This window comes from Suricata suricatta, chromosome 3, assembly GCF_006229205.1.
Source record: "Suricata suricatta isolate VVHF042 chromosome 3, meerkat_22Aug2017_6uvM2_HiC, whole genome shotgun sequence".
NCBI lineage: Eukaryota > Metazoa > Chordata > Mammalia > Carnivora > Herpestidae > Suricata > Suricata suricatta.
In genome coordinates, this window is record NC_043702.1 from 140985839 (window position 1) to 140996120 (window position 10282).

Here is a 10282-nt window from a genome sequence, read left to right on the forward strand (position 1 = left end):
CTTAGCTTTCAGCATTTCTGCCTCCCACCCCAGCTGGTGGGAGGAAGCAGAGAGAAAACGGTCTGCCTAGGCTTTCCAAACCTTGGAGAAAACAACCGCACTAAAGAGTCACAAAGAGCACAAGGGCTTGTGTTCTTGCAGTGGTGGCAAGGCCAGCGTACTTGGTAGCGCTAGAAAATTATTGATTGACTCTGGGGTCTGGAAGGCCTGAATTAGCCTGCTCCAGAGGTCACGTCTGGGGGCCAGGCCTGCAGGCTGGTGTGTGGGAGAAAGAAGAGGAAGACATTTCTTCCACTATTCTGGACTAGTGTATCCTAGACTCCAGGGACAGAGGAAAAGATCAGCAGTAAAGGCAGACACCATTCTTTTTATAACTCTAGAAAGCTTTGGAAGTATCACCCTTTGAAACAAGCCAGGCCAGTCATTTTGGACATTTCTCTGTAAGGTGAGGTTGACCTTATCACAACCTGTAAGCCGGCTGAGAATGGGAGGGGTATGGACCAGATGGAGCTTGGTATCTAGAGAGGGCAGCGATGGGCAATCACTAGGATGTCAGCAAGTTGTCACATCCCGAAGTTCACACAAGAGGTCATGGAGACATCATGAGTGTACAGAGGACAGCAGTGGGGTGTCCAGGAGAAGCCAGTGTTCTGTCACACCACAGGCATTTGCACGGGCTCCTTCCTCTGCTAGCGATGCACTCTCGTTTTCTCGTTAGTCGATTACCAGCCATGCTTCCAGATCAGCTCACATTCCACCTCCTCTATGAAATCCTCCGTGCCAAAATAGCTCACTCTTTCCACAGTATTTTGGCAATACCTTATTCCTTCTTCCGTTATATTCAAAGTTTATAATTATTAAACTAATTTATTTCGATAAATTTGGAGCCTTTAGAGTAGATACTGTCTTTATATGCTTAGCATATAGCATCTAGTAATTTATTAATTCATTCAACACATGTAAATTAGGATTCAGGAAAGGAGGCTGAAAGATAGCATGGGGGTGAGATTTGGTTAGAGATACCAGGGTGAGACTCTAAACCCGCGGTGGACACAATAGCAAGAACGTGCCCCTGTCACAGAGGAATAGGGCACTGGGCATAGTTTTAATGCACAGATCCCAGCACAGGAATCTTGATTGGAAACGGTGTTCAGGGAGGAGCATTGATTGCATGAATATTTGGCACCTCAGTCAGAGAGTTTAGACTTAGCCCTGAGAAGGTTTGGATGCTGAATTTCATGAACCCTGTCCCCTTATGGAAGACAATTTTGATGTCTGAGCCTGGCATGGGACTGGGTAGGGGCTGGGAGCATGGCATTGAAGGGGCCTCGATTGAAGTTGGAGAACTAGGGGTATCAAGTCAACAAGTCAGACTCCTGGACCATTGCTTTGTCCTTTTTTCTCCAAAAAGGGAACCAGGGCATAGATGTCCAGTTTTCTCACCCAAGACAGGGCAGCACTAGCACACCAGCTGGAATCTCAGGAGAATGCGCCCCGTGCCGCCATCAGTTATTAGACATTCCATGCACAAAATCCGGAAGTGAAACTTGCAGAGACACAGACACACTATCCATCATATACCACCTGCCCATGTGTTCCACAGACTCTATGGCTAGTTTTTAAACTCAAGACCTGTTCTGTGGCTTTTCTCTTCCCATGGAGAGAATCACAATTTATTGCTTTAGGGCAAGTCACCTGGAACAGCTTCTACTCCTAACCATGGATTGGAGAAGAGTGAGTTAGAGCTCAAGTTTGAAAAACATGATTGTAGGTGGTGTTTCATCAACATGAAACAGCTAGAAAGTGAACTGGAAAGTGAATTGACCTTAAGTCTTAGAATAAAAACAGTTCATGGGGACACCTGGGTGGCTCAGTAGGTTAAGCATCCAACTCTTGATTTCAGGTCATGATTTCATGAGATCGTCAGTTTGAGCCCCACATCTGCATGAAGCCTGCTTGGGATTCTCTCACTTTCCCTCTCACTCTGCCCCTCCCCTGCTCTCTCTCTCTCTCTCTCTCTCTCAAAATAAAGAGACATTTAAAAAAACAACAACAACAATAAAGACAGTTCAGGTTCCATTGCTTTTTTTTGCAAATCCTTATCTCGAAGAAGAAGTTTTCATTCTAGATTTGAGTCTTTGTTGGGTGACTTCAGATAAATTTGAGCCTCAGTTTCTTAATCTACAAAATGGGGATCTTGGCAGCATGGGGGTTCCTATGAGCCTAGTGGATAGCTCCTGTGGGATCTACCCAGCACTCTGTCCCCTTTCTGGGTTCACACCTCCACCCTTTTTCTGCTGGGAAATGTTCTTTTTGTTGTTTTGTTTTTTGTAAAATGTTCATTTTCTTGTTACTTGACTCCAGCGTGAGCCATCATGTCTATGTAGAACCTACTCCTGGCCACAGTTGATTAAGTGGTTAAGGGTTGGGTGAGCTGAACCCAATTTTGCTTAGTTTTGCTATCAAATAAACTTACTTTAAGTTTATGTACTAAAATTCCTTTCAGATTTGCTGGAGTTTTGGATATAGGAATTGTAGATAATGGATTGTGGAATTGTAGATAGTTGAGTCCAGGCAGATTTGGATCCTGCATGTCTGCTTTCTTTATCAGAATGTGAATTCTTCAAGGACAGGAATAAACACCTCCCCCAGGAGTTCTAGGGTTCCCCTCGCATTCACCATATGTAAAACTGTATCTAAAAGGGTAGTAAGAAATGCAAAGGGTTAGGGGTAGAGAGTGGGGCTGTAAAATCCAACCTGACATCTCTCCACACCTGTTCTTCCACCTGTATCCTGTGCTATCCTTGTAGTCAGCAAATCTGGAAGCCCAAGGCCTTTGTGATTCCCCACCCTCCCTCATCCTTCAACAGACAGCAAATCTCCATGCCTCGCTCATTTAATTTCCTAAATATTTCTTGATTTTGCCCCTGCTCCATTCCTCCATGTTTTAACTTTATCATCTCTTGCCTGGATTACAGCCAGAGCTCTGAATTGGTCTTATTTTCTATAGTGTTGTTCTTCTCCCATCCCCATTCTTCTCCCCAGTCACTTCTGTTGGAGTGATTGATCTGTAATGCAAATCTGAATGTGTCACTCTTACCTAAAAATCTGCCCATGGCTCCTCATTGCTTGCAAGATCAAATCCACACTCTGTGGCACAGTGCAGATGTAGCGCAAATCCCTGCATATACTTTGCTATTTGTTATGCTTTGTGAGCTTTATTATGTTGGAGCTCTTGTTTTGCTTAGGATACCCATCCTGCATTTATTCACCTTTAAAACTCATCTCAAACTTCAACTCATTAAGAGGCCCTCATTAAGAAGGGTCCCCTAACATCCTTTCACTCCATTGATGTGCCTCTGTCACTCAGTATATGATTATTGTGTTAAAAATATCTTCTTGATGACTTACTTCCCAGTTAGAGAGTCTTTGAGAACACGTACCATATCATATTCACCTTAAATTTTTTATGTTTATTTATTTTTGATAGAGAGAAAAATAGAATGTGAGCAGGGGAGAGGCAGAGAGAGAGGAAGACATGAATCTGAAACAGGCTCCAGGCTCTGAGCTGTCAGCACAGAGCCTGATGTGGGGCTCAAATTCACAAACCGTCAGATTATGACCTGAACCAAAGTCAGATACTTAACCCACTGAGTGACCTAGGTGCCCCTCATATTTATCTCTAGAGTCTTAGTTCTTAGTATACAATTAGAACTTAGTAGATGCTTAAAAAACGCTGAATGTGCTGAAGACATATCTGGGATCATCTGGGAAACTGGTGAGGTGGACTTGCCAGAAATCTGTTTGCAGGGAAGTGGAGTACACCCTGAGAAAGAACCTCAGTGTATGCTCACTGATGGGGTTCAGAAAAAACAGGCTAAGTCTTGGTAAGCCAGAGGATTATTCTATAGGAGCCAGCATGCAGGGGAGTCAAAGAGCCAGTCATTCTTAAGCATGATGCACTTGATCCCGGGGAAGACATTTTTGGTTAGATGGGTGGAGTATGGCCTAGAGAAGGTTACCTGAAGTCACTTGTGCACCGGACAGGGCTGCGGTAGGAAAGCATCGGGGTCAGCCTGCCTCCCTTGCACACGAGCTGCCATGAGAGCTACAGAAGACTCCATGTCTGCCTTTGCTGCCCTCTCAAGATGCGGATTCGCTGACAGTGTGAAACCCTCAATCCTGTTTTTGCATTCTCAGTGCGGAGTCAGAACCCAGGGGGCGCCCTCTGGGAGCTGTGTATGCAGCATGCTTTACATGTCAGAATTAGCTGAGAAGTGAGTTGTTGTTGCCTGTTTTTCAACGCACAATTCCCACTGCTGGTCCATTTGACAGGTACTTTTGCAAGAAAGGAAAGATACATTTCAATGCCTTTAACCACCTGGTGACGCGGTCAGAAAGAATTGCTTCAGTCACTACTTGATAGAACTACACCTTGGTAATGCTAAGCATACCCCTGAACAGGTTGGAGACCCTTCATGATACAGACCTTCAGTGCAGAATAATTTATTTGAGCACTCAGTTAATTCCCAGTCGTCCGTCTCTCAGTCACATCCCTGGCTGGAGGCGTAGGTTTGAGTTGTCAACAGAAATTTTGAATGGTGAGTGAATGATGTGTGTGTGTGTGTGTGTGTGTGTGTGTGTGTGTGTGTGTGAGCGAGAGAGAGAGAGAGAGAGAGAGAGAGAGACAGAGAGACAGAGAGAGAGAGACAGAGAGAAAGAGAAAGAGAAAGAGAAAGAGAGAGGGATGGATGGAATAATTGACCATGAATCTTTTATAGCTGTCTAAACAAAATAGCCAGTATTTTCAGGCTGCCTTGAAAACTGTTGTTTTAAAATCACTGCCAAGGAGATTTTGAACTTTTATTCAGAAAAACAGGAAATGAGAGGATTGTAAACCCCAGGGAAGAAATCTGATATTTTGAGGCAAAAGACCGCCTCCCTTTGAAGCACTAAGTATCCTGTGTTTTGTGATAACAGATCCCTCTTGATGACCTAACATTCCCCCCAGAAATATGGAATGATCAAGAAGAGGGGCCAAGTGGGAGCTCCGGAATTGAAACTCTTTAAGGGACAGGACCAGCGCCCTCTGCTGGCCACTCATGGATCAGCCAGAGACCCTTTTGCCCTCTAAGTCCTATCCATTCCATCCATGAGGAAAAAACCAAACTCATTGAATCCAGGTGTACAGGTAGGAACTTTCTATTTCCATTTCTAACTATATATATATATTTAGCTACCCTTTTCCCAGTTGTGAATTGGGGTTGGGAGGGGGGCATCTTTGACAATACAGAATAAAGAAACAGTTTTCATTAGCCGAATCCCTAGATGTTTTGAGACCCTCTCACTGTCAGTGGTAGAAAGGCTTATATTTCATGTAGATGCTCTAACCTGAGGGATTTAGTCTTTAATCACTGGGGCTGTGTCTCAGTTACACTACGACTTAAGGCCTCTTTGTATGATATTGTTAAGTGAGAGGTCGCCCCTCACCCGCCAGGGTACAGTGACAGGAGATACCCAGATCTTGGGGTGGGGACACCACTGCTTGAAGCGCCTCTCCCCATAGAGCAGGGCTAAGGGGAGGTTTTGTCGGGAAAGAGGAAAAGAAGAGAGTAAGGTAATTCCTGGCTCCCACTTTAGGAGGATCTGTATGATCTGAGAGGAAATCCTAAGAGAAAACTGGAGAAATGTCCATGATCCCAATCTCTGGTCAACTACTGGGAAGATTATGTTTTTTTAGGGGACCAGACACAACCTGCTTGGTCTTATAGCCAGTGTGGGGCATCAGTGAGGGCTTCAAAAGACCCTCCTTTGGAACTGGACCGCATTTCCAGATATTTGGCTTGAGCCAACTTCTTCGTATATTAGTAGAGCTCTGTGTGTGGGGATGGTCTCTTGGCAGACCTGGTTATATTTAGAACATTCAGATCTGGACTTACCCCAAAACCAGGTCTTCCCAGTACAGTCTCCCCTACTTTCTCTTCAAAAATAAAATGAAGCAGAGCGCTTGGGTGGCTCAGTCAGTTATGCATCTGACTTCGGCTCAGGTCTTTATCTTGTAGTTAGTGAGTTCGAGCCCCACATTGGGATCTTTGCTGTCAGTGCTGAGACTGCTTCACATCCTCTGTCCTTCCCGCTCTCTGTCCCCTTCTCTCTCTGCCCCTCCCTGCTTGTGCTCCCCCCTCAAAATAAATAAACATTAAAAACAAAATAAAATGAACCACCCAGTGATGGAGCAGAATGCCCATTAGAAACACGGACTTTCATGTCAGATTGGTGGAGTTATAGTCCTGGCTCTGTCTCTTACTACCTGTGTCACCGGGGAAAGCTACATAACCACTCGGCTTCAGTTTCCTCATTTATACAGTGACGATGTCAAGGGGGATTGCCATATGGGGTTGTTGTGAGGGACAAGTGAGTTCATACACAAAAGCACTTAGAATAATTCCTGGACATATGAGCACTCAGTGGTTATTTGCTACCATCATCATCACCTGATGACTAACATGTAAGGGGCTGAAAATACGTCCCCAACAACCACCGCTCCATTTGTATGTGATTGCACATGTTCTCATGAGTAGAAGGGAGATGCTTAGGTGGTGTGTCCATCAGTACACAGGCTCACCAACATCCAGTTCACCTGTCCTTTTAGGGACAAGGATGACTTCTACCTGGAACATGGCCGGGCCCATCCAGGGGAGGAGTTCTGGTCAATAAAATGTGAATGGACATGATTTCTGTCATCACTTCTGGGCTGAGACAGTTCAAAGCCCAACTACGACTCTTCACTTTCTCTTCCTTTGTCACAGCACCTATGAAGGGCCGATGTTCTAGAAGATGCAGCTGTAAGAGAGCAGGGCACTTCTTAGTGTGGCTCCCCCAGTGACCGCGTGGAGCACAGCCACACCAATTCCTTCCATATGTGGCACGAACTAGAAATGAACTTCTGTGGTGTGAAGCCACTGAAGAGTTATCACCATAGCACAGCCTAGTCCGGTAGTTCTCAGTCTGGTCCGCTTATGTGGGCACCTATTAGACCGATTCTTGGGCTCCACACCACACACAGTGAGTCAGAGACTGAGGAGGGGGCGCTGGCAATCTGGGTTTTACCTGCTCCCCATGACACAGGTCAAGTTTGATTTTGCCCCTTTTTTTAAAAAATGTTTTTTATTTATTTTTGAGAGACAGAGAGAGACCGTGTGAGCAGGGGAGGTCAGAGAGAGAGGGAGACACAGAATCTGGAACAGGCTCCAGGCTCCGAGCTGTCAGCACAGAGCCTGACACGGAGCTCGAACCCACGAACTGCGAGATCATGACCTGAACCGAAGCCGGTCGCTTAACCGCTTAACCGACTGAGACACCCAGGCGCCCCAACACAGGTCAAGTTTGAGAGCCACTGCTCTGACCTACCCTGAGTGCTCTCTCAGGCTCCAGTTACACAGAGACTTGTCCTCACAGGTGGCCACTACTTGTGGTGACCTATTCTGCTTCACCCCTTTCCACTGGTAGAGACATTTAAGCACCAGCTACGTCAGGATGGTTAACCTCGAACATGCCAAGGCCTAGGGTATTTACCTGTGGGCAACAAACCACCTGGAAATAGGTTCACTGTTGCTTTAAGAAGGTGAATACTCTCTGGTTCTTTTCAGGTGTGTCTGAAAGCACTGGGTTTACTGCACTTCTCCTCACTCTCTGCTTTATTTACCCCAGGGGAGAAAGAGGCTGCTGACCCATAGGAGGACTCTGAGGCTCCGAGTAGTCAAGTTTCTTACCCACAGCGTGGAGCGTCCCTTCGCATCACACACAGCCCTTGCGCTGTGCCTCACACAAGCAGATACTCAGTACATGGTTGTAGAAAAAATGAAGACACAAAGGCACGGAGTGCCCTAGCGCATTATTTAATTGTCCGAGCTTACCTGGAGGTCAGTTCTGGTGCCCGTTGCTCTGCCTGGGTGGGTCCCACCTGCACCAAGGAGGCACCTAGGCAAAGAAAGGGTAGACAGACACAGGAGGGACAAAGCACAGGGCTGGGTAGGACAATCTGATACTGCCCTTTTGGAGTCCTTTGCCAGGCGGAGCTGCCCCCGAGACGTGAGAGCCTGCGGTCAGCAGAGGGCAGTGTTGTCTTAGCAACTACTTTGATGACTTTGGAGAGGGGCTGCTTGCTCACATCTGCCTTAACAATACTGATGGAAATGACAGAGGCCAGAGGGTCTGGTTCGTTTGAAGGATGAAAAATGGCAAAAAAAAGATGGACACCTACATCCCTGCCATCTGTGTTAGATAATTAGCATTTCCTCTGTGGTTCTTTCAAATTTTCTGTCTGAAAAAAATTTTTTTATTAAAATGTTAGAAGAAGAAAGAGGATCAAGCTCTAAGCTGTGACACCTCAGTCCTCCGGCTTGTGGGGATCTCACCTGTCTGGACCAGTCCCCGAGCAGCTGGATGTGAATAGTGGTATCGGCCTTCATCAAGTGTCTTAATTATCATATCCTTGCTGCTCAGAGATGTACCCCCAGCCGGCTCCTTTCTTTCCATGCTCTTTTTCCCTCCCTGTCTTGTCTTCCTCGTTCTCTCCCACTCCCACCCCGCACCTCCATACTCTCTCTTCTGCCCCTGTACCTAGGCCTGGGTGGGTAGCTGATGGCTTAGCAGGGCCAGGTATTGGGACCCAGGGGGTAGGTGTGAAAGATACAAGACATCCATCCCTTCTCTTAAGAATTTGTAGTTTTGGAAAAACAAATCCACAGAAGCAGAACTTAGAGGAGAAAGACAGGAAATCATTTACATCATGTTATCTGAGCCATAAAATAAATGCATGTTTGAGCCTCAGACTCAAACCTTGACAAGACGCTCTGAAGTTTTTTAGGACTTCTTCATCATGAACTTTCTAGAATGCACCTCTTCCATGTCTCTAAACATGCTGCAAGGTTTTCCAAGAGCCTATTCCTAGACCCAAGAGAAAAAGGGACAGATTCCCTGATCTGGCTAGGAGACAGGCAGCTCTGCTCAACCAAGAGGTCCCAGAAAATCCTCCCCTTGGGATTACTATAATCCATTCTTGCACCCACCTGAGTCATTGGGTCAGGACCCTAGGGTCCCCCTAGCCAGAGGCAGGGATTAACCAGTTTCTAAATAAGCCTGGCTCCGTGTCCCCAGGCGCTGGTGGCTTAGCCTTCTGAGAGGGAAGGTATTTCCTACTGTTGTGCTGCTGAGAGACCCAGGTGCCCCACTGGGACCCGGGTGCTGAGAGGTGACAGGCACCATCAGCAGCCATGGTTATACTGGCAACAGGAGATTAACAAACCTTATTGAATAATGAATCTGTAGCTACAGCCAACTGTTGGCAATTAGTTAGAGCAAAGCCATGCTGTGCTCCGGATCTGTCAGCTGGGGCCTCTGAAGACTCACAACAGCAGGAAGAGCTAGACAGAAAGGAAGGAAGAGTGGAAATCCCACCTTCACCTCCTAGGCCAGGTCTGGAAAGATCCTGAGCTAAGCCTTCCATAACCATATGTATCTAACACCACTTTGATTTGAGAGACATAAAAGGTAGTGAGGGGTCTTCAGGGGTCATCTTGTCTACCTTCCTGCCTCTGCTTAGGACCACATAGCAGTGCTTCTCAAAGTTTAGTCGGATACAGTTCACCTGGGAACCTGGGAACCTTGCTCCCCCATGATGGCCAATGCCTCTGCTTTGGGGGCTGCACATTGAGTGGCAAGATCCATAGAACCCAAAGCTGGGGGTGGGGTGGGAGGCAGAGAGAGAGAAAGAGAGAACATTTATTTCATTGAGACCTTAGTGTTTATACTTCATTCATCATTTATGTATTAATTCATCCAACAGTGTCTACTTTGTGCTAGGCAACTGGGTTCATGTGTATTGATACAGAGAAGGGTAAAAATAGCCTGGAGTAACCAGAGAGATGCCCTGGGGCTAGAAGGGGGAGACTTGGATGGCCGTGCTGCGCTCCCCCTCCCTTCCAAGGATGCCCTCCTGAAGCAGCAGTCACAGAAGCCAAGGGCCATGGCAGACAGTGGGGAGAGAGAAGTAATGCTCACATCATCCTCTCTTTAAGAGAGAAAATGCATCTTAAAAGCAGTGGGAGCTAATTTGCTCTGCTACAATCAATCACCCAGCACAGAAAACAAAAACACGCTGCAGCAAGCTGGGAACAACCGAGAAGGGATGTGAGGCTGGCAGGCCAGGGGGAGGGCCTGCAGAGAGGGTCGTTTGCTCCTTACAGGTTTAAAATAAAATGAATCTTAAAGACATATGGCA

The 10282-nt window shown here is 46.5% G+C and overlaps 1 long non-coding RNA gene across 2 annotated transcripts in view; it reads left to right on the plus strand.

The window, feature by feature from the left end:
* Window positions 1-10282, plus strand: part of LOC115288236 — a 28578-nt gene that overhangs the window by 9831 nt on the left and 8465 nt on the right. The window contains exons 4-5 of one of the 2 annotated variants that reach the window (XR_003906887.1): window positions 4981-5191; window positions 7711-7783. The exons of the other annotated variant lie outside the window; for it this stretch is intronic. This is a non-coding gene — a long non-coding RNA (uncharacterized LOC115288236). Of the gene's footprint in view, window positions 1-4980; window positions 5192-7710; window positions 7784-10282 lie in introns of those variants that run through there. 2 annotated transcript variants of the gene reach the window in all.